Here is a 21,040-nt window from a genome sequence, read left to right on the forward strand (position 1 = left end):
CTGCGATTCCATTTATATAAAGCTAAAGAACAGGCAAAACTTCTCTCAGGTAGTAGCAGTCAAGTAGCCACCCTTAGAGTGTGGTCAGTACCTAAAAAACTCCAAGGATTTAGTAATGTTCAGTATTTTTCCTGATTGCTGATTATAGCTGTGTACACCTTGTGCTGAACACACATGATTTGTTCAGTTCTTTGTATGCTTGTTAAATGTCAATTTAAAAATCATCCTTAAGAAGTCTTAAGACAGATTTAAAAAAAAACTTTAAAAGACAGAAGATAGACTTTGATCTAAATGGGTCAATACTCCAGTATCAACAGATTTTAGCACCTTCAACCCTTGCCTGTGAAATCTGAAAGACATATACACATTCTGGGGTATTTTCCTATGCATTTTAATAAATGGTAGCAATATTAAAACTTCAATATCATATCCAAGAAGTACATGTTTTCAAAACTCCAAAGTGAATTTTTCCAGCCTTAGTTCTGTGAGAAGGGATCTGAAAATGTATTGGGCTTAAATTTCCAGTGGCCGCCAAAACACGGAGGAACTCCAGCCTGGAAACTGAGTCCACGAAGAAGCCAGGGTCTAGGAACAGGACGGTAACCAGCGAGGGACTCTGGGGCAGAGGCAAAAGAACATGGAATGCTGACAGAGGAGCATAAGTCACCAAGGGGTCCCGAGAGGGATGACCTGAACTTCCTGACCCCGTGGCAGGAAACTGTGGCTGGGCGTGGGCAGCCCTGGATGCAGAAGGAAGTGGCTTCAGTGGATCACACAGCAGAGGATGTAACCTTGGGTGTGCTCTGCCTCATGCCAGGGATAAGCAAGACAGGTTTACCCGGAGGTCCTTTGTCTATTGGGTGTAATTTCTAAATATATACACACTCACCCCCTTGATCCATTCAAATATTTACCATGACTGGACAGAACCTTCCAGGCTTTTGGGTTCAGTGGCCCCAGCTGCTAGCTAAAACAGTGGTAATCTAGAACCTGGCTACTAAGCCTCAGGCATCATCTGAGTCACCTGCATGAGAAGGGAGGCAGTGAACCTGAACTAGAACATCAAGAATTTGCCAAATAATAATCTATTCCCCAGTGACTCCCACTAACAGAGGGAAACATTTTTTAAAAGGGCATCTCAACATCATTTGCAAATGCTTATTCTAAGTAGATGTGTCTTCTTAATTATGTAATTTGAGTTTATCCAAAAAAAATGTATCTGCCTCTCCCCAAAGTAGAGAAACTGAACAAGTATATGGGACAGAGGGAAGAACATCAAGAATCAAACTGGAGGCAGAGATGCCTGTTGAGCCCCAGGAAAATGTGGGCACAGCTCCCAGGATGCCTGGCCTTACCTTGCCTTCTGCCCTGCCCAACTCCTCCCTACCACGCTCATTAGGTCTTCTTTTCCGGAGTCATACAATGACAACCTCACTCTATGGCATCACAATTAAAGAGGCTAGGCAGTGAGGTCAGATGGAAAGCACCTTGAAACCTGCACTCAAGTTTGAAAAATCAGCATATTCTAGAATCCATACATAGCTCCCCTCCCTTCACTACTGTGTTAGTCAGCTTCCTCTTAGTGGACACAACCCCCAACACTCACACTTTAAAGGAAGAGAGGTTAATGTGGCTCACGTTTTAGGGAAATTCAGTCCATGGCTGGCTGGCTCCAGGGCAGAAACACCATGGTGGAAGGCTTGCTCCAGAGTAAAGCTGCTTAGTTCATGGCAGCCAGAAAGCAGAGCATGGGAACACTGTCAGATCAGAAGGGGCAAAGGACTAGACACAGACTGCAAGGCCATGCATTCATGACCCACCCACACATACCCAGAGGTGTTTTCCCCTAATTACCCTGGTGGATCCCAAAGTTGATCAAGATGACATTCTGCACTAACCACTACAACCATCTATGGCGAGCAAAGATCCGTGCTTTGAAGACTCTTCATCCCCCTGTTCTAGCTGGAAGCAGCCTTGCCAATTGCAGGAGGAGGTGCTGGCAGATGAGAGCTGCACCAGGCGGCTGAGATATCTGGCAACAGGTTGAGTCTTTTATCTTGGAAGCAATATCATGTTCTCCAGGGCAATGAGTATGTGTTTCCTGCATTTAAGAGAACTTTAGCAAGCAGAACTCCGTTCTGCAAGGCAGAGCAAACACTTCAGCTACAGAGTAAAGAAAAACAGCTCCAGGCTAGACTCCCATCATTCCCACATGAGGGCTGCTTGCAATGGCTTCTCTGATGACCTTACAGTTCATTTAAAGGTATCAGCACCTAAATACATCAAAAGCTGAAGCCTGTTTTGGTGCACCAGGAACACAACTGCATAAAGACACATACGTGCTTAAAGGGTAAGAATCCATACAAGGCCTTATCATGAGATCTGTGAGAGATTGGTGACCCGATTCCTAAACACGGTTACTGTAAGACACTGAAGTATTTTGCTAACAAGTCTTCTGTTAAAGGCTGACGGGGGCAAGGAACAAGAGCAAAAGACAGAGGCTAGATAGTCTCCAGCCTCCAGTCATCGCCAACAGAAGCACACAGCTGACGAGACGAACTCTCAGGCTGTTTTTACAGAACTGTGCCCCTCTACCAAGGCTGTAACCTCTGCAAGGCTAGTATCTGGACTAAGTAACTCTGCTGTGGCAAAGGCTGTTCTGTGTATCGATACTTAATGGTGCATCTGGTCTTATACATACCCGTAACACTTCTTGCTGCCCTTTTGTGACAATAAGAAATGACTGCAGATATTTCTAAATATTTGCTGAAGACAGGGGCAGGGGCTGGGGGTACAAATTTGTTCTTGGTTGTCCCCTCTAGAAACACTATAAGGAGCTAGCCTAACACTATAATCATCCGCTTAAAGGAAAGGATAAAGAAAATTTAGCTGGTCATTGTCTCCTAGGGACACTAAGAAGGCAGAAGTCCCCAGGCAGGTGATCCGCATCAGATCTGAGTACTGGCAGGAGGAAGTCCTAGAGGAAAAGACAGGTGCTCTATCACCCACAGACCTCCACTCTCCCACCCCACAAAACCTACCTCTCACAAGGCTTAGCTGGCGCAGAGTCTCATGGTTACTCAACCCCACCCGAAGTCACTTCAGGTGCCGAGCAGAAACCACTGTCTACCTGGCTACATCTCTGAGAGGTACAAAGTACATCTCAGTCCTGAAAAACCTGGCTCAACTAACCATCCTAGCTCTTCCCTTTCCCTGACTCAGCCACCTTGACCAAAATGCCAGCTACCAAGCAAACAAACAAAAAAAACCTGCCAAAGCTCCAAGTCCAGCCCTCCAGCGCTTTGGGAGTCAAGAGTGGCAACACCAGCCAAGAGCAAGAAAGAATCCTTAGCTCAAGGTAAAGATTCAGACTGAGAATTGCAGGCACACGAAGGAGGGACAGGCAGTGGGATGATGGTGTGGGTGGAGCCTCCAAGTCTACAAGGGGCAGAGCCAGGAAGGCTCTGGGACAGGCCTACTGGCTTCCAGCTTTGGAAGCGGAAAGATCCTGTGTAACCTCGAACTTGCCCAAGCAGAGACGACACTGACTGCATTGCTGACTATAAATCTAGTCCACCCGAGGCTGGGTTTGGCTCGCTCTGGCCGGCCCCCCATCAGCTACAGTTTTGCTAAATTTAGTGCTGTTCCCAGCCACCCAAAGGACACTGCTCTTCGTGTCCATTTCAGGTTCAGCCGGGGACAGACAGACAGGAACAGGACTTGTGGAGAAGAGATCTGCCCTCGAGTGACCCTCTCCCTTCCCTGCTGAAGTCAGGGGCCTGAGGGGGCCGAAGATGTGAAACTCTGCAGTCAGAGGTCTCCCAGGCTCTAGGAGGCTCTGCCCTCAAGGTGGGACCCGTGGGAAAAGGAGCACTGATCCATGACTGTCACCCGCCTTCTGCCCACTTCTCCACATCCAGGTTCCACACTCAGGGAGACAAAGAGTTTGGGGTGCGAGGGCTCTTGCTCCCTCAGGTGCCACCTGGCATGGGGGTTGATGGACAGGCACACCGAGGACAGACAGCGCCTCTGCAGCATTCTGGATAATCAGAGATAGAGAGGTATTCGGTCAAATATTCCAAAGCCCTAAAACGGAGGGGAAGTCGTGGTTCCTAGACCTGGCTGCGTGCTGGAATCGCCTGGGGCTCCCAGACATCGGAGGCCCATGAGCCTTCTGCCCCAAAGGCTGCGAAGTGTCAAAGATCCCAGCTGACTCCAAAGTGCACACAAAGTAGGAGGGGCTCAAGAGTCGGGCTTCTGCTTTCACAGAGTTCTGCTTCAAGACTCTGGCCAACCACTTCCTCGCACATTTATACGCCTTACTTCACCCACTAGAAAGTGCACCTAAACCAGAGCGCCTGTCACAGGGCCGTGTGAAGCAGTACGGAGACAATCCTCAGGTAAGCATGCAGTGAGTGCGCACACAATCAAAAAGGACGGAAGGAGAAACCTTAGTGCTCGGTCAACACCAAGCAAAGTCTAGGACTGCACAGACTTTCAGGACGTCATGGGCCATCGGCAGGACCCCGCCCGTTCTCCCACCTCCATGATCCATTCCCCCACTTTTCTTCTCTTCCCCTTCCCCCACCTCCCTAAATCTTAATAGCCAAGGCCCAACTCTGACCACTCAGGGCTCCCTCCCTGACTACACATCACTGCACGCCTTACTTTAGAACTTCACACTTGGTACTCTGAACGTTAGGTGCCTGAATGAACATTTAAACATACGCAAGCAACAGTACATGCCCTGAGGGAGGGCGAGGTTCTCCTGCTCCTTTGCGCTCCTTACCATACTGGTCTGTGCACACAATTCTGCACTGATATTTGCGGGATGAAAACACATGTTGAGCCGCAGAGCTAACTACACAGGCAAGGATCCAGCTCCAGGGTCCAGGGAAGCAGGGCCAGCACCCAAGGCCACGGTACTACATGCTTCCATGCCAGCACAAGGATGTGCCACCACCCGTGCCATCACAAGAGACCCTGCTGATCATCTCCCCAGGACTACAGCTCCTGCCACGAACCCACTGACCCCTAAGACTTCCCAAACCTGACAGCAACCAGGCAAAGCCCAGCTCTGCCCACATGGAGACCAAAGCAGCTGGCCAACCAACAAGCTGTAAGCCTCTTACAGATTAAAGGTCCTAATTTAAACCTCTATGGAGGTAGGACAAGTGGGTCAGCACTCTGCAGGCCAGCGGTGCTGCTGGGAGAAGAGAAGCAGCTACGAGAGTGGAGGAAGGCTCCTCCTCTGCAGGACAGAGCACTGGGGAAATTACCACGGAGGGCAGCCAGCTCCCCGAGACCCACCAGGACTCTGGGTGAACTCTGACCTCCCTGCCCACAGAACCTGAGAAACAGGAAACCAGAGGCAGCGCAAGCCAGTCAGGACGGCCTTCTTCGCCCTGCCCTGCCCGCACTATGTGGCAAAGGTCTCCTGCTAAAAGATAAATCACATGTAAAAAGCAGGGAAACGGCTAAGAAGCCAGGACCCAAGAGGAGTGGGAAGGGGCTGGGTACACCACACTCGGGGGAACCACTCCCCAGGGCGACAGGGTGGGGGCGGCCTTTGCTCCTCACCCTGCTGAACCTGTGTAGGCCCTGCTCTCTGGCCCTCTGCAGCCAGCAATGCCAGGGGCAGGCAAGCACCACCGACAGCCTGTTTCATGCTGAGAGAGCCCGACTCTGGCCATGCTGTGAAAAAACACCCTTTCCCCACACCTGTCTCCACGGAGATGGCCTTGGTAAAGCAGCCAGAACCCACTGTCCAAGTGAAGAACAAAGAAATCCTCACTGGATGTTTCTCCCACATTCTGGACCCAGACCCACAGCAAGAAATACATGTGATGGCTGGGCCTTGTGGTGCACATCTGTAGGCAGGGATAGGAGGACCTCAAGCTCAAACCTCACCTGGGCAGCTTAGCAACTGTGCAAGACCCTGTCTCAAAGTAAAAAGTAAAAGGGGTTGGGGACACAGCTCAAAGTGAAGGGCTTGAATTAAATCCCCAGTATCGCAAAAATATGTAAGCAAATAAATAAACATGAATTTTACATAGTGCCCCTTCACACACATATATGTGCCTTTGTACATGTTTCTCTCTGTCTTCCTCATATGTAAGAGGAAGTTTCATGCAAGAATACACATCTTTATCACCTACTGTGCAATCAGATAGTCTCTGTAATACAACCCCTTGCATTTTTCAGGCTGGTCTTCCATGACACTGATTTCACCAGCACCTCAGCCACCAAGCGCTTCCCCAGCCACATGCCTCCAGGTCTTTCCATCTGACCACTGCCTGTCTCAGGACACAGGGTCCACATGCTCTCCTCCTGCACCCCAGTGGAGCATTGGCGCTGGACCAGAATGGTTCCCCAGGGGAGAGAGCTGCCACACCACCCTGTCCAGCACCCACTACCTGCACACAGCTAGGAACACAACAGCCGAAGGGCTGACCCTGCACTGTCCACCCGGTGCTTTTCCTTCCAACAGCCCAAGTGCAGATCACATCCGCTACAAACCAAGAGGCCATAAGGTAAGGGAGTAAGTTTTTACCTGATGCTAGAGAGACTGTTTTCATAGGAATTTTTTTGACAACAGGAAAAAAGAATCCAACTTTAAACTAACTTTAGCCCCATCTTCCTGCCTTTCCAAGAGACCTGTGAAATCTTGTCACCTGCTCCTCCAGACAGCCCACCCTGATGGGCCATAAGGGCTAAGGAATTCTCCAAACCCTGGACCACAGCAATAGGAAACCCTAATCATTCCTTTCCGCATCCGCTGTCCTCAGAAATGCAGCCTAAGGCCTCTTCCCATCTGTAATTACTGCCTGGCTGCGTATCAAAGTTGGAAACATCACAGGAAAAATCACAAGCACTCGATACTCTGAATTGCTTTGGTTTTAAAGGTTAATTGTCAAGGTTTTTCCACAAGTAAATTTTTGTGTCCTTTGGTGAAGAAAGAAGGTGCCATCTCACTCGGTTCCCTCCCAGGCAGAGACAGCCACTCTCAATGACCTCCAAGCTCTCAGCCACCAACGTGCCGCTCTTATCAGTGTCCTCCAAGCCCAGAATGCCTCACTCAGTCAACTCCCCAAGACCCCAGGAGAAAGAAGTGTCTTACTGCAGTCTGATGTGGTTAGCTGGCCTCCTGCAGGGTTTCTGAGTGGACCTGGGACTGCTCCTCGGCGTACACCAACTTGCGCTGTCACGGTTTCCCCAGAGCTGACAGCTTCCATGCCACCCTAGGGAGAACCTGCCCCAAAGGGGTTAAGAGACAATGAGACTGGTCCAAGCCTCCCACAGCCTCTCCCCATGCACAGCCCCTACCACATCTGCCCTCTCTGAGCAGAAGCATGCCAGCCTCCCCATCCCAACAAGTCACTCCCTCCTCCCCTCTGGGTCCAGGATTGCACTTCTAGGTGAAGCCCTGCCTATCCCAGGACACCCACTTATTAACAAACGCATACTTACAAAGCACTTGATGGGACACAGCACCAACTGGGCTCTGGCGAACCAGCCACAGACAGCGTACACGAGAGCTTCTGGTATTCAAGAGACACCTCCACTCCATGCCCACCCGCTTCTGGCTACCACAACACTGTCACATGCTTTCCTGCTTTAACCCCGACTGTAGGTAAAAGTATCTTTCTCTCCCACTTTTTCCTTCCTTTCTTTCCCTTCCCAAACCCACCACATGCAAACAGAGAAACGGACACAGGACATCAGTCAAAGAGTGCACAGATATTGATGGGTCAGCCCTGGCCTGGGTGGCAGACAGTGCATGAGGGACAGGCTCTGTTCAGTGATGCAGGCTCCAGGGTACCAGGAGACTTGTCCCTGCTGAAGCAGGAAGCACAGAGCATCTCTGTTCCCCAGCCACAGCTTACAGCTCTTCTGGTTACTCAGCTTTTAAACTGCACTTCTGGTCACAGCCACGGACAAAACAACTCCAACTGTATGTATGTACCCAGCCCTCCTGGCTCCTGCACTAGCAAGGTAGAGGAGAAGTGTGCTTCTCGACTGTCTGCACAAATACTCTGAGCGTTCAGTGTAGAGACAGAAGCCACAAAACAAGAGGTGGCGTGAAGATAAACTAAAAGCTTCTGCACAGCAAAGGAAGTATCAGAGGGAACAGACAACCTGCAAAATGGGAGAAAATATTTTGCAAATTATTCATCCAACAAGGAATCAATATCCAGAACACAAAAGGAAAGTGAACAGCTCAACAGAAGAAAAAGAAAGGATAACCTGATTTAAAAATGGGCAGATGACCTGAACAAACACTTATTTAAAGAAATGATCAACCATGTAAGATAATGTTCAACAACATTAACCATCAGGGAAGTGCAAATCAAAACCACAGTGACATATTCCCTTACCCCAGTTAGAAGGGTTATTAACAAAACAACAAAGAACCAGTATAGCATGGTGCATGCCTGTGATCCCAGCTACTCAGCAAACAGGCCAGGGGATGGCAAATTCAAGGCCATCCTTGGCAACTTAGTGAGACCCTGTCTCAAAACAAAAAACAGAAAGGGTTGCAAATGTAGCTCAATGATAGAACACTTGCCTACCATGGTGTATGCAACTTGTGCTATCAGGGTTCAATCCATGAGTTCAATCCCTAGTACTGAAGAAAAAAAAGAAAGAAAAACATTGAAGTGAATGTAGAGAGAGGGGAAGTCTCACATGCTGTGGGTGGGAATGTAAATTAGTACATCCTTTTGGAAAGCAGTACTGACGTTCCTCAAAAAAACCAGAAACAGGACTAGAGTACCGTATGAGCCAGCAACCCACCTCTTGAGCATCACAGCCACAGGCACTGAGATCAGTATGATGAAGAGACATCTGCACACACATGCTTACTGCAGTGGTGATCACAACAGTCTCGATAGGGAGCCTGCCTAGAATCCACTGCTGACTGCATGAGGAGAACATGGTACACACTCGACGCAGTACTAGTCCACCCTCCTGCCATTTGCAGCAGCACAGAGAAAACTGGAGGATGTTATGGTAATGATATAAGTCAGGCACAGAGACACATACCACATGTGCTCATCTATATGTGGAAGCTGGAAAGCTGACCCCTCAGAAGTAAAGAATAAAGTAGTGAGCACTGGAAGCTGGGATAGGCACGTGTGAGGGTGGGTGGAGAGATGATGGTGAATGGTTACAAGGGTGCAGTGGGATGAGAAGGGTTATTTCCAATGTTCTATAGTGCTGCAGAATAACTACAGCTGACAACCACTCATTGTCTATTTCAAAATAGCTAACAGGAGTTTAAATGTTCTCAACACAAAGAAATGATAAACATGAAGTGATGAATACAGCTACTACCCTGATCTGATAGCTATACATTGTATACACGATATCACACAGTACCCTAATAAATACATACAATTACTGTGTGTCACTGAAAATATGTAAGTGCATACATTTGCATATATGTTCACACACACACACACACACACACACACTTATATACCTATATGGAAACACATTTGTTTTCAAGAGTGTCAGTTACTGGAGCTTGCATGGCAGTTCTCCCGGCATCTTGCCAACTCAGTTTCACAGTACTTTCCATTTCCTAAATCACAACATGGCAGTGGACAAATAGCTACCACATTTGTTACCTGCAAGAACCAGAAAGATGCACAGTCACCAGCATCAAGACCACAGTGCTCTCTTCCTTAAAGTTGAAAAAGCCTTCAACACTGCTGCACAAATGGCTTTGGCAGCTACTAAAGAAATCTGGCTACTCTACTTCCTTGTCTAAGAAATGCAGCTTTATGTTACTGGGGTCAGAGAATGGATCTATTCTCCAGAACTATGGGCCAGCAAGTACTGGTGACACGCAGCTCTGTCAAGCACTATGTTCCACAACCCTCAAGCAGACCAAAGGCTGGCTAGGGAGGCAAGCTTCGGAGAGAAGAGACTCTGCTCTGGTATGCATAAGAAGATCCATGAAGATGAAGGAGATTTAGAATGTCTTTTTATTTAAAAATAAGAGATTAAGCCGCACTATTACTTAATACATGATACATATGCTCCTTACTTTGTGTGGGGTGGTCGCTGTCATTTAGGTTAGGGGATGCTTGGTCTGAGCAGGAGGTCAACATGTGGACCGGTGGGCCATGTCACTTCACAGCATCCATGGGCCCAGATAAAGACACCATCTTCAATACAACAAATAAACGTCCTTAGTAATGAGGGGGTGGGGCCTGAGAATCACCTGGCCACGCTGTCCCTGATTACCTCATGGCAAAGTAGGAAGAGCACTGCCTAAGCTAAACAGGAATCACACTTTCAATTAAGTATTTCATACCTTCAAGCAAGTATTTCAAAGTCTGCTGACCTCTTATGTAATGAAAGCCTATCAGTAAAATGCTACTTCCCAAATACTTTTCAAACAAGTATTTAATGTGTCTTTTTAAGTTGAAGATATAATTTTCAAGTGGCTCAGAAAGCCATTATTCATTGAAAAAGCATTTTAAAAACAGGCTGTCAGGGAGCCGGGGAGACAGCCTAGTGGCGCAAGTGCCTGCCTGGCAAGTACAAGGTCCTGAGTTTTATTCCTGCCACCCCCCTCAAAAAAAAAAAAAAACAGGCTCTCAGAAATCATTTGCACCATTATGTGATTATGCTGCCGATTTCTATGTAGTGACGTCATCTCTGAAATCTCCTATCTATACACACACTCAAATGAGAATATCCAAACTTATTTTTAAAATCTCCCAAAATGGTGTCTTGAACCTATTTATTAAACATATACAAATATACAAAATTTTCTGATGAGTTTGTAAGAACAACTAACTGCCATCAGGCAAACTGAAATGTCTTAGCTAAATTTCAACAAAAAATCCACAGAGACTTGTAGATGTGACTATAAAAAGCAAGAATCAAGATCTAGGCAGTATAATATAGGATGTTTTTCTACCATAAGGATCTTTGCATCTTTGTGAGGTCTTTCAAAATATACTAACTTGAGCAATAACTTCACACTGTTAAGTAATACCAAGATATTCTGAAACAATAAAGCACACTCAATTATACTGTTCTTACTTATAATCACTCGATAATTCATTCATTTAATTCTTCAGCAAACCTCTTTCCATCTGTTACATGTGCCTGCACTATTTTATGCTCTGGAATACAGCAGGAGACAAAACTAATTCAAAAAATAACTGTTCTTACAGAGCTCATATTTCAGTGGGGAGAGAAAGAAAATATACTAATAAGAAATATACAGTACATTAAGTGGTAGAGATGCAAACACTGCCTGAAGAGATACAGGCAAGGCTAGAGAATGTCAGGTGGAGCGGTGAGCCCACTGAAAAGACAACATCTAGGCAAAGGCCCAGAGGACGTACAGAGTCAGCCATGAGGCCATCTTAAGGAAAACCATTCCAAATGGAAGTAACCTGACATGAAAGGTCCTAGAACAAGAAATTCCAAGTATTCCTGAGGAGCAGTAAGAAGATCAGTAAAGCTGGGGAAAAAAAAAAAAAAAAAAAAACTCCAAGGGAAGAGCAGCAGGAGCTCAGGAACTGAGGCAAACTGGAAGCAGGTCGTATAGATCCGCATTACTCAATATGGCGGCCACCAGCCAGGGGAGGCCACTGAGCACAGGAAACCAGTGGGTCCAAACTGAGACAGGCTATGAGCATGACTTAACGCAAACCACAAAACAAAACAGTGCAACCTAGCTGGGAAACAAAAGTATTTCTGACATGCTAAGCTGAGTAACATACATGAAAAGCATTATTAAAATTAATTTCAACAGTTTTTTCACTTTTCCTTTACCAGAAAAATTTAAATTACCTATGTGGATGGCCTGTGCAGCTCCTGTTGCATTCCCTTTTTTTCTTTTTTCTTCTTTGGTGACACCAGATATGGAACTAGAGCCTCAAGTGTGCTAGACAACTGCTCCACCACTGAGCTACACCCCAACCTCTCCTGTTATATTAATATTGGGTGATGCTGATACAAGCTATTGAGGCCCATGAACCACAGAAAGGCCCATAACTTTTACTGAGCGAGAAGCAGCCCCTGTAGGGTTTGAGTACAGCAGGCCATGATGGGACTTCTGCTTCACAGGAACATTCTACCTGCTGAGGATTCCAGCCTGCAAGGAGTAAAGGAAAAGCAGGTGAGAGATGCCAATGGCTCAGACCAGGGTGAAGGCACCAGAAGCAGTTCCAAGAGGTCAGACTACGAGCATATATTATACAAGTGGAGTGAACAAGATGCACTGATGGATGCAGTAAAGGACCACAAGAAAATAAGCCAAGTATGACCAAGGGTTTTGCATGAGCACCTGGAAGATGCATTCCCATCACCAGCATGGCAAGCCTTCAGGAAGAACTTGTGTGAGTCAAAGAAATTCTGTTCTGCATATGTTCAGCGTCGGACATCTATTAATATCAACGTTGAAACGTTAAATAGGCAGCTGCAGACACAGGTCTACAATCTAAGAGAGATCTGGGTTGGAAAGATATAGTTGGGGGTCATCAGCATGTAGACTTTCTTCAATTTTCATTAAGAAAACTTTCCAACATAAGTAAACTAAGAGAATAGTATAGTAAACTTCCAGACAGCCATCACTGAGAATCAACAGCGATCAACTCATGGTCAGTGCTGTTCCCCTCCCAGGGTTAACCCAAAGCAAAGTTTTGACACCATGCATCCATGTGGTACTTAAAGCCATGAGCCGAGAGAGGTCCACGGAAAGGATGGGAGCCACAGGGAGTTGCTCCACAGCCTTCTCACATTCGGAGGTCTGGGAGACATGAATCCAAGAGGCAACCACCCACGAAGCAGGTGGGGAGTCAGACATGCAAACCCAGGAGGCCAGCTGAAAAACTGCTCCAAAGAAGACAGCATGACCCAGTGTGCCAAACCCCACTGAAGAGCCACCAGGATGACGACCAACAACAGACTACTGGCAGGAGCTCACCATGGACTTCATCCAAGTTGGTAGCAAGGGTGGAGGACTCTTCTTGGGGCAGAGGCTGGGGCAGGTGGGGCTAGAGGTGGCTCTTTTGTGATGAGAACACCAGCAGCCAGGGCAATGACTCAGTAGGTTATGCAAGGAGCAGGGAGCATCCTGGGACGATGTCCTGAGTACAGGACAGGGGCTGCCCTCTGACTGGACCAGCAAAGGTTCATGTAGGAAGGAAAATGAACACAACACACATTACTAGTACAGCACTGCTGTATGTAAGTTATAAACACACACAGGAAGCTGTTCGGAAGTTTTATCTGATATGTGAAAGTATGAAAATAACTAAAGACCATTTAAGTACAAGAAAAACAAAACATATCATCAAACTCTAAACCATATAGCCTTCAGTGACCAGAGTATACTAATAATACTAACTTCAGTGACCATGGTATACTAATATGCTACGTATTATTACATTAAGTATATAAAAAAGATCTAGGAGAAGTAAAGGTCTCTGTGTCTAAAAACAAATTTTACTGATTAATATTCTTATAAAGGACTTAGAAAAGCTCAGCATAGCAGTGGACACCTGCCAGTGCTCTGGCTAGAGTGTGACAAGTTTAAACCCATCCTAGGAAAATTACAGAGACCCTATCTGCAAATAAAAAATAAAGCAGGGAGCCAAGGATGCAGTCCAGTGTGAGGGCCTGGGTTCAATCCCCAGCATCACAAAGGAGATGGACTCCAACACAGTAACCTAGGAACTGCAGCACAGATGCATTTGACTCAAAAGAACAAAAATTACAGTAAGAGCCATGGACCATTTTCAAACTTAGAGCATCAGAGGGATCAAACGAAAGTCTCACTGTTGACATAGGAAAATGTAAATTAGTTAAAAGTTTTATCAGCAAGACAGGTCTGAATTTCACCATTAGATTATGCTACTGCAACAGCATAGATACCCAGTACCATGCAGTTCTACAAAAAACAGCAAACCAAGAAGGGGGCCTTCATCTCTGTGGCTGCCAGGAGCTTAATCGGGGCAGACAGAAGGCCCAATCCAAACTGCAGTCCAGAGTCGAGGAACATCCAACCTGCGCACATGTATGGTGCCACTCGGCCCTCGTCAAGCCCTTTACCAATTTAGAATGCCCTTTCAGTGTTTTCATTTAGCCTCTCTGTGACCCATCTTAGGTAAGCTCACTATCTGAACTCTCCGGCCTGTATACATTGAAGTGCAAGAGTGTTAAAGGACATACACAACATCAAAGTAGCGCCACTGCTAGCACACAGGCTGGAGACATGCTGGCCACACCAGCCACACCCGGCTTCGTGGGAGACCTGTTATCAACCACCCACAATGACAGGCTGAGAAAATGAACACCAACCCCTGCCACGTGGCAGATCAGCCATCACAGAGATGACGGTCACAGTCACACAACTCACACGGGAAAACTGGTTACCCTGGCTCTGTGATAGTCAGCCGGCCCTGCCTGTCTTCACAGCTGATGTGTAGGGTCTTGATTTGGTGCCTGGCTGGGCACACACCTGTAATCCCAACATCCTGGGGGCTGAAGCAGGAGGCTCGCAAGTTTGAGCCCTGCCCGGGCAACTTAGAAATTTAATGAGACCCTGTCTCTAAACAAAATTTTTAAAAGAACTAGGGCTATAGCTCAGGGCAAAGGCCCTAGAGTCAGTTCCAAGTACTATGGGAAAAAAAAATGCTTCTTAAGAGAAGGAATACACAACTTGTTACATGAAATCATAAAGGCAATAGAGATAATGAAGTATGCTCAAAATCATAAAAACGTTCCCACAAAACAGGAAAGCCACTGCTTTCAGCCAGCTGGGGACAGAGGTGGGCAACTAAGTAAAGCTAAAATGCAGAATTGCAAAACATATTCTCTAAGAAGGTCCACAATCTTTTATTAAGAGACCTTAAGATTTATCGACTAAATGAAACACATGGATTTTGTTTGTAGCCCGATTTAAACCAACAGTTTGCTTTTTCTTTAATGAGACCATCAAGGAAATTTAAACACCTACTGGATTACAAATGTTATTTAGAAATGACTATGCTTTTTCAAGGTGTGATAATACCAAGGGGATCATGTTTTTAAAAGGCATCATTCTGCGGAGATACGTAACGATATCTTTATACATGGAATGCTACACACCTGAGACCCATGGCAAAATAACCCAAGGAGGGAAAGGACTGAGTGGGTGGAACTATACGTGAGATGAGAAAAGGCCACGGGCTGAGAGACTGGTGCTAGACGTAACTCTCTACCTTCACAAACCTAAGGAAGTTTCCACAGTAGAAATTTTAAGAAGAGTAACCATAATGTCAATCCACAGTTAATTTTCTTACCTTTGCCCTGCCAGAGGAAAATAACCGAGTGGTATTTTTGGTCATACAGGGATACATTTTTGGGATACATTCATTTCTACAGAAACCTGCAGCACAGGGCCAAGTGTCTTGTCTTCCCTGTCACCATGCCCATCGGGTATTCACAAGCTTTGTGTCTGCTTCCACCCTGGGCCTCAAGATGCTTCTGTCTGCCCACCTTGCCTTCCACTGCCCCTCTCACCCCCTCCCCCCACCGTGGCTGGATCCTCCTTGTCTCTCCGGTCCCTTGCTATCCTTGATGGCACTGGTGTCCCCGGGTACCAGGTCACACCTCTCCTTGCTCTTGGCACTAACACCAATGGCCTCTTTCAGGTGCACACCGCCCTGACCCTTCTCGGTCCTCTTTTCTTTAAAGGTGGTCACTTTCCCTGTGGATCCCATTATGTCCACTTCCCCCTTGAATTAGTCGCTCTTGCTGCTGTGAGCTCTTCTCTTCCTGAAAGGCAACTGATCACGGGGTGCTGTGCTCCTCAGTGGATTAATCCACTGTTGCCTTCACAGCTGATTTACCACCAGGAGGTAGGGTCCGGCGGGAGGCACTGGGTCCCCTGGGGGCATGGCATGGAAGTCACAGCCCCCTCTCTGGCTCCTTCCTCTGCTCTCTGCTTCCAGACTCCCATGATGTGAGTAGCTTTCTTCCGCTGTACCCCTCTGTGATTCCTTTCTGCCTGCAAGCTGAGTGACCACAGGCTGAAACCTTGAGCCGAGATAAACGTTTCCTCCCATAAGCTGTGAGTGGGGATATTGTGTCCCTGTGATGAGTAACGTGACTAAGACACCTACTCAGAGCCCCCTGCACATTTCCAAGACAAACAACATAAAATCTGTGTGCCTACTGTGTGCCTTGTACAGTGACAGACACAAATAAGACATAGACCTGCTCTCCTGAGGCACGTGACCTAGTGCATATGAAATTAAAATAGGCTCAAATGTCCACAGACCTTCCAGACCATGGTGTGACTCCTGTATCCGCCTCTGTGTCCTCAGGACTTCATGCAGTGCCCAACACGTGACAGATCCTTAACAAATACCTGGCAAGAAAAATGAATGACTCTCAAGTCTGTGCGCTGGTCTCAGCAGTAGTTGAAGCCCACGTCGGATGCAGTCACCCTAAACCCTCCAAATGAAAGGCAGCTGAAAAGGCTTTCAGACGAGAAGCTCTGTGATGAACAGACAGAGCCAGCCTCTGGGACTGTGTGTCGCCGAGGTAGGAAGGAAGGAAGGAAGGCTCCCAGACCCAGGCTTGCTATGACCAGCTAAAAGCAGCTGTGGGTGTGCTTGGCTTCTGTCTCTTTGCTATTCTGGATCGTCTGGTCCCTCCTCCTCCTGACAGCCTCCTCCCTTCACTCTTCCAGCTGCAGTGGGGATAAACCTCAGTCCCCGCCCGTCCCCTGCTGCTCTGAGCATGTGGCTTCCTCTCGCCACGCCACTGACGTCTTTCACTTCCTATCTCAGCCCTGCATGGAGCGGCCTGACTGCTGCGCTACCCTTGTTTTGCAGAGGCAAGAACGTCACGTCAGCCCTGGTCCCAGCCAGGAATTCCGCCAAGAAACCAGCACAAGGACCAGCTCTTCAAGGGGCCCTAGGTGCCCACAAAGGTGGGATACTGATTCCAAGAGGAATACTGCTTCCAGTCCCAAGCCGACACAGACACATGCACCAAGCACTCCAAACCCGGTTCTGGGAGCACGGAGGACGGCCGGATTCAGGAAGATGCACCAGGCCGGCTGCAGGCAGTTTCTGCAGGGGCACCCTCAGTGCCTCAGCATGAAAGGGGACAGGGAGGTCAGAAGTGGCAAAACAGGGATTGTGGAAAGAAATATGCCTCAGGGTTGGCACTGCCTGCTCCTGTCCTGGGGCTAGCTTGGGTCCATCCAACCTCTGCTGCGCAAGTGTGGGAAATCAGGAGCTCAGGAAGGGCAGCTTGTCAGACCTCAGCCACAACCCAGCCCTGCTCAGGAACTGAGGGCTCCTAGCTCAGACACAAGATGGGAGTCCTCCTGCCTCCAGAAAAAGGGCCGAAAATGAAAGCAGTTTCCCAGAATCAGCATTACCATTTCTGAGGCTGACTAATAATCTACCATCTTAAATGCCAGGTATCTCTCATGGCTTCACGAAGGCAGGCCCAGTGCAGAATCACCAAGAACGCTGGTGATCTGGCACAGTCATAGGGGGTATCCCTAGCTGAGATCCAAGCACTGTAGCAGTGATAGGCAACTTCTATATTTGTGTGTGTGCACAAGCGTGCTCACGTGTCTGTGTATCTGTATGATGTTGAGGATTGGACCCCGGGTCTTCACACTGAGCTACATCCCTAGCCCTTTTTTATGTATTTATTTATTTCCATTTTGAGACAGTCTCACTTAAATCCCCAAGTTGTCCAGGATGGGTGTGAATTTGCGGTACTCTTGCCTCAGCCTCCCAGAGTGCTGGGATTCTAAGCATGAGCCACCACACCCAGTATCTTTCATACCCTAATGAACAAAATGATAAATTATTTAAACTTGCAGGTCATACAACCTCTGTTCCAACTACTCAACTATGCCACTGTAGCATGAAACCAGCCACACATAATACATGAACAGTGGACATGTCTATGTTCCAATAAAGCTTTATTTAAAAACAGGCATCTGGCCATGGGCCATAGTTTGCCAAGTTCTGGTCAACTTGCTCTTCTACTGTTTTCATGCTCCAAAGAGGAACAGAGGTTATCACATACCTGAAGACTCTCACCCACTCCAGAGACTGGGCCTATTCTGGGGTGCAGGGCACGATCCCTGCTACTCCCCCTTACAAGGCACTAAAGAAATCCAAGCTGCTTGTTCCAAAAGCCTGGCCGGGGTCAGAAACCTGAGCAAAGGTGGAAAAAGTTATAGATACCAAATCTGAGAGCTTTAGACTCTGAGAAACTAGACCCCTTAGAGTGGACAGTAAGGCCTGAAAAGAAAGTAGCATGCCCAAGATCACAGAGCAGAAAAATACGTAAGCTCAAATTTGAACTTCAAGAAAAGATATGGTTTGACAAAAGATGTGGATGGTTGGCAGAACCAGTCCAGGAGTCCAGGTGAGCCCTGGGATAATAAACAAACAGAAGGCATGCAGTCCTAAGCCCTGGGACCTATCACCCCACCACCACAACCACTGTGAAACTTTCAGCTGCGTAATCCAGCAGCGTCCAGATTACTGCTCAGAACGGCCTTCTACTGCACACATCTGCCTGCCATACACCTTTGCATCCCTTCCACATCTTGGAGGGAGCACACCTAAAGCAATCAGACAGGATTCTCTCAAACCAGTCTAGATGCTGGTTTCCCTACTGCATCAATCCCGAAGGCTCACAACTCCAGCACCTTCTCTCCCCCACGTCTGTCCGGTCCACTGCAGAGCCTCTCTGAACTACAGGCCCCTCTTTTCTCTCTACAAGCACAGGCTCCACCCTAACCCTCACCTCCAATCTGATACACTGCCAGTTCTGCTTCGGGCCCCGGATGCCAGGCTTATAGCAATGCCAGATCTTCCTCCATACCCTCATCTCCCTGCCACCCACCACCACATCCTCCAGGCCAAGGCCCACTCTTACCCTCTCTGGCTCCCCGGTTCCCAGACCCTCACTAGCATACTGCGCCAAACCCTGAAGGGATGAATCCTACTTTCACCATGAGTCAGGAACACTCAAGAAACCTCAGCTTTCCTTGTTCCTATGGTGTCGGAGCTCCAAGTCGCTTACCCTTCCCACCCTCAGCTCCTACCACCATAGAGCGAGCTCTCAGCGCTGCCAAACCCATCTATGCCTGACCCTCCTCTGCACCAGCCATCCCTGCATCCACATCTCTGCCCACGCTCTGCTCACCCTGCCCTGCGATGACGTCCACACCCTGCCCCCATCTACTCCAACTCCTACGCAACTGCCGACTGCCAAGCTCTGGGGGACACATGCATGCAGAAAAGGAACAGGTGATAAAACCAGGCAAGGGTGGCATAAAAGGGATATATGGGGGTCTCCAATCCCTGGGAGCATCATCCTCCCCATGGGTCGCAGGCGATCAGAGAAGGAAGAGGCAGGGGGAGGAGCCAGATTTTTCCACTGAAGGAAAGGCATGATTTTCATCACTGCTTCTGTTGCCCTGGTAACCAGGGACAGCCCAGTGGAGAGTACAGTAAAAGAACACCATGTTTATCTTTGCTGTCTGATCCACTTCCCTGCACACCCTTCCCTGACCACCTACCCCTAGGCCTGCTCCAAATTTCTTATAATGTAACCACCATGCTCCTGTCTCTGTTGCCCCAAATCCCAAGGGCAGAACTCATTTCTCTCCCTTTACCCAGACAGTTGTGCCATGCATTCTACTGCCTGCCATACCTTGCAGGTCGTCTCACCACACCCACCTGCCACGCCAACAACTGGCCTCAAAAGACAAGAATGGCATCCACTCTACCACGTGGGCCCCTGCCGAGGGGAAAGAAAGGGAGGAGCAGGGAGAAAGACTCCAGCCCACCTCTCTCTCAGCCCCAGGCAGCCGGTGTAGAACGGGCCTGGGTCCTCCCAGCCCCCTCTCGATGCCTGGGATCAGGACCAGGGGCCAGGCCGGGTCGGGGAGCAGGTCGGCCCCCAGGCTCGCATAGATCCTGCCTCCCACATGGACATAGCGTCTGCATGACCCGAGAAGAGACAGAGCCCTCGCCCGGGAGATTATATAAGTGTTATATAACATGGTGGCACCAATAAGCACAGAGACACAGCGAGTGCCAGGGACAGGCCAGGGGTGGAAACAAACCCGAGGAGCAGGAAGTACAGCCCTCTTGTCACTGGTGCCCAGAAAGTGTCAGGCCCCAGCTGCCTCAGCCCTGTCTGTACCTGCTGTGTCCACCCCGGAGGGCATGGAGGGTCTTGCCTGCTTTGCGTTCTTCCCAAGCTGGGCAGAGGGAGGGGTGCAGCACCACCACCACCGGGAGGCCCTTCCCACGGGGTGGAGGGGGTCCCGGGCAGGGGAAGGGCGATGGCCAGAGCCCCCTCCTCTGTCCTCCTACCAGAACGCGCCTGTCTGGGGAACAAGTGTTGCAGCCGCTCTAGGATTGGCTGGGCCCGCTGTCCCTCTGCTCTGTCATTTGCTGCTCCTCTAAAAAACAAAACAAACCGAAAGGGAAAGAGAAAAAAACAATAAGCACATTTCGCAAATACCAAATCCTAAATTCTGGTCTAGGGTTGCGAACAAAGCTGGAAGGAAAAGGTTCTAAGTGGACCCCGTATTTCCCTGCAGCCCCACCCCACTGTTTCTTGGCCAACTCACCCCCCACCTGGCTCGCTGCCCCAGCAGCTGCCTCAGTTGCCCCAGCTTCCTCCGCAGTGGCCTCCATCCCCCACCCGACCCCACCCTAGCCGGGCAAGGGGTCAGAACCCTAGGCGCCCTCGGGCCAGGCAGCCAGCGTGGGGGAGTTCGGGGCCAGTTCCCCATCAAACTCCTCCACCGCACCGCCGCACCCACTTTATTGATTCTGGGGCTGCGGGACGCGGAGCCGAGCCCGGGGAATCTCCTGCCCGGCACCTGCCGCTCTCGGCCTTCCCGTCTCCCCCACCCCGCGCACCTCCGCCCCCGAAGACACACGCAGCAGAACGCGCGGACACCCCGACCCGGCGCGCCGGGCGCGCCCCAACCACCTGTCTGGGCAGCCGCCGACCCCGCGCGCTC

The 21,040-nt window shown here is 48.8% G+C and overlaps 1 long non-coding RNA gene across 1 annotated transcript; it reads right to left on the bottom strand.

The window, feature by feature from the left end:
- Positions 1-1,098: 1,098 nt before the first annotated feature.
- Positions 1,099-20,511, bottom strand: LOC102007508. The gene is made up of 4 exons (XR_001230800.1): positions 20,382-20,511; positions 16,295-16,384; positions 7,121-7,252; positions 1,099-2,101 (listed from the first exon to the last, which is right to left on the bottom strand). It is a non-coding gene; the product is annotated as an uncharacterized LOC102007508 (long non-coding RNA).
- Between the last annotated feature and the right edge of the window lie 529 nt (positions 20,512-21,040).

This window comes from Chinchilla lanigera, unplaced genomic scaffold (assembly GCF_000276665.1).
Source record: "Chinchilla lanigera isolate Chin_1 unplaced genomic scaffold, ChiLan1.0 scaffold00005, whole genome shotgun sequence".
In the NCBI taxonomy this organism is placed as follows: Eukaryota; Metazoa; Chordata; class Mammalia; order Rodentia; family Chinchillidae; genus Chinchilla; species Chinchilla lanigera.